This window comes from Schistocerca cancellata, chromosome 7 (assembly GCF_023864275.1).
Source record: "Schistocerca cancellata isolate TAMUIC-IGC-003103 chromosome 7, iqSchCanc2.1, whole genome shotgun sequence".
NCBI classification, from domain to species: domain Eukaryota; kingdom Metazoa; phylum Arthropoda; class Insecta; order Orthoptera; family Acrididae; genus Schistocerca; species Schistocerca cancellata.
The window spans coordinates 189,805,280-189,808,965 of NC_064632.1; the positions used below are offsets into that span (position 1 = coordinate 189,805,280).

Sequence of the window (3,686 nt, forward strand, 5' to 3'; positions counted from 1 at the left end):
ATGCAGTATTGGGGAAGGAATTGAGAAAAATGTTGTGGGAGGATGTGGGCTTGGTAGCGGGAATGGGAAAGGAGAAACACTGATCTACCTCTGCAATAAACTTCAGCTACTGATGCTTAATAATAAGTTCAATAATCATATCGTCAAGCAGAGTTCAAAATCAGCTACTGGATTTGACGGCATACTCAGGAGCAGATATGGACTCAGATCACAACTTATAATCACGTTTAAAAGAATCGTCCAAAAGAATAAACGTGGAAAGGAATCGAGTACTGTAGAAGAATGGAGAGATACGTATGACGCCCTCTGTGTCTACTGTTCTAATGAATACCACAGTAGGATCTTCAGTTGAAGAGGAATGGACAACCATAAGAAGATCAGTCACAGATCTTGAGCAGACAAATACAGTTACAAAGTAGCTAGCAGCAAAGAATTACTTTCAATGATCGACGATGGAAACTCAAAAATTATTTGGATAAGACAGGAATTCGGAAATGTAAGTAACTTCAGACTGAAAAAAAGGAAGTACTGGGAAGCTAGAGCGAAATACGGGGTGTCCATGATTAAAATTTCAGTTTCAAAACACTGTAGGAAGAGAATATCTACTCACAATGACGTCAAAGCTTAGCAGCATATTATTAACGAGGGGAAACGTCGTGGAACAACATAAAAATTAAAGAAAATTCTAACAACAGATGGTGCGGTAAGCATCTTAAATAAATGGAAATGCTTACAAACGACAGATGAATCGCAGTAAGACGGCTGTGGTGTGAGCTGTACGTTACACAGTCTGCACTGTTCAGTATGCATGACTGCACAAGTTTGGCAAACAACAGTTGTGGCACTGTTAATTATGTAAGCTCATCCACCACGCCAAGGTCGTACCACATGGGTTGACAAAAATCGCTTTCAATTGATCTGAGGCCAAAAATCGCATAAAAAGTCAAATGACGTCGCTGTTTAATTGTTGTGGTGCGAAAGAGGCAAAATGACGTATGTTTTGACCTCTCCTGGGGCCAAAAACCTCATTAAAAGCAAAATTACATCGGTTTCTATAGGTCGTGAGAATGGCGCAAGGTATGTTCAATACGCTGTCAATCGCTTTCTAGCACAAGCTGAAATCGAGAAACAGCATGTTCCATAACAGATAGGACTCTCTAGGGGGTCAAATTCAGAATGCTTTGCGCAATCCGTGCCTCCAGTTTAGCTACGTTCGTAATTGGAACAGTGAACACAACATCTTTCCGATAAACCCACTGCCAGAGTTCATACTGATTAAGATCAGGTGATCTGGACGGCCAGCTGTAGGGAAATATTAGCCGATCATCCTTGCATTTCCAAAATACCTGTGCATTAGCTGCTTCACTGGTTGTATAATGTGTAATGTACGGAGGAGCGGCATCTTGCATATAAATGATCCTATCCACAAATCCATGCTCTTGAAGGTTTAGAATGACATAGTGTTTACCAGTGATGGTACAGATAACAGGACTCACACGACACCTCGAAAAAATACGGCCCTGCGGTGAGCGATGCCATTAACCCGCACCGCGCAGCGAACTCAGCTCAACGAAGTAGTAACGGTTGATGTGCGTGTGGATTTTCCGTTGCCATATTATACAAATCTGCGTATTAATATGTCCTTAGGAATGGAAATAGGCTTCTTCTGACCATAGAATGTTCCATGGTCATTTACTGTCCACCCCTATGCAGGCAAGAAAGTTGTCTTTTTGGCAGGTCAGCAGCAAGCTATTCCTAAACATGGGTGTACTCGTGTTGACAGCAACGCAGGATGTTTCGCATGATTTCATGCTCCATGTTCGAAGGCATGTACAACGTTCTTGCATTGCCCCGTGCACCGCACACAACCGCTCGCCCCTCCAGCAGTGCTGTCGCCACATCTTCAACAGACGACAGACCAAATGCTTTCCCCCCCTCTGCCACATCGCACTTCAAAGAACCTGTCTCTTCGAATTTTGAAACCATTTTCTCCAAACCTTTATCAGATATCAGACCAGTACCTTTATTCGTATCCTTGAGTGTCTGGAACCTCAGCAGGCCGGCCCTTATGGCCGAACGGTTCTAGGCGCTTCCGTGCGACTGCTACTGTCGCAAGTTCGAATCCTGCCTTGGGCATGGATGTGTGTGATGTCCTTAGGTTAGTTAGGTTTAAGTAGTTCTAAGTGCTAGGGGACTGATAACCTTAGATTTTAAGTCCCATAGTGCTCAGACCCATTTGAACCAATTGAACCTCAGCAGGGCTACTGGCGCGCAGTCACCATTCTGGTAAAAGAGCTTTACCAGAAGCGAGCGATCTTTCATGGAGACGTCATTTTGAGCACCCCGGAGGCAAAGTGAGGAACAGCTGTGTGCCGCACGTTTGTTTTTGTATGTCCTGACGTTTACAGCGCCATCTATTGGTCAATCTTTTTTTGATCTGTGACGTTTCCCTCTAGGTCAACAATGTGCTGTTCACCTCTGACGTCATTAGTTGTTCACTTCCTTCAGAGTGAGGCGGAGGGTACTTTGAGTAAGGGTACTTTGAGTACCTCTATCGGTTCTCCCTTCTATTCCAGTCTCTCATTGTTCGTGGAAAGAAAGATTGTTGGTATGCCTCTGTGTGGGCTCCAATCTCTCTAATTTTATCATCGTGGTCTCTTTGCGATATATACGTAGGAGGGAGCAATATACTGCTTGACTCCTCGGTGAAGGTATGTTCTCGAAACTTCAACAAAAGCCCGTATCGAGATTCTGAGCGTCTCTCTTGCGGAGTCTTCCACTGGAGTTTATCTATCAACTCCGTAACGCTTTCGTGATAACTAAATGATCCTGTAACGAAGTCCGCTGCTCTCCGTCGGATCTTCTCTATCTCTTCTATCAACCCTATCTGGTACGGATCCCACACCGGTGAGCTGTATTCAAGCAGTGGGCGAAACGTGTACTGCAACCTACTTCCTTTGTTTTCAAAAGAAAAAATGTGGAACGCTTCACGATTTTGCGTGTAATCCTTACGCAGGGGCATGCTAATCTTCTCTGTATCGTTCCAATTTTCGTATATGTACCGCTGAAGCGAGTACGAAAATCAAAACATCTTTCGGTGAAATTAAAAGCAATTATTGCAAAATTAAGAGCACGAGAGGAAGTCTACTCGTAAATAAAGAGGAAGAGAGGTGGAAAAGGAACACTGAAGGCATCTGCGGGCGTGAGGACGAAATGAGAGTCAATTAGAAAGAGGCAGGGGATTCGGTATTAATGCCAAATTTCAAAACATGCCACAACATGAGTTGTTCAAAGCACATCTCCTGTCGGAATATTGCCTTAGGAAACTTTATCACTACATACTCCAAGAAAAGCTTGCTTCACTACCAGTCAATGAAGACATCGACATAGAATGGAATTATATCAAAACCAGCATCACTGAAGCAGCCTCAGAAGCACTTGCTAAAAAGAAGAAGACAGATGGGAAAAAACGATTCAGAATTTGGAACACAGAAATTAAAGAAGCCATTAAAGAAAAACTAATAGCTTATTTGAAATTTCTACAGACAAAAACATCAGAAAGAAAAGAATGCTGAGAAACAAATACTTCACATAACGTGCCCAGAGTCGTGGGTCTCATTCATAAGCGTCTTAGAACACGACATACATCATGGTAGACACCAATGTACGTAGCAGGTCGTGAAATC

The 3,686-nt window shown here is 43.1% G+C and overlaps 1 non-coding gene across 1 annotated transcript; it reads right to left on the reverse strand.

Moving 5' to 3' along the window:
- Positions 1-2,971: 2,971 nt before the first annotated feature.
- LOC126093518 (U6 spliceosomal RNA) lies at positions 2,972-3,077 on the reverse strand. Its single transcript, XR_007521663.1, has one exon. It is a non-coding gene; the product is annotated as a U6 spliceosomal RNA (small nuclear RNA).
- Between the last annotated feature and the right edge of the window lie 609 nt (positions 3,078-3,686).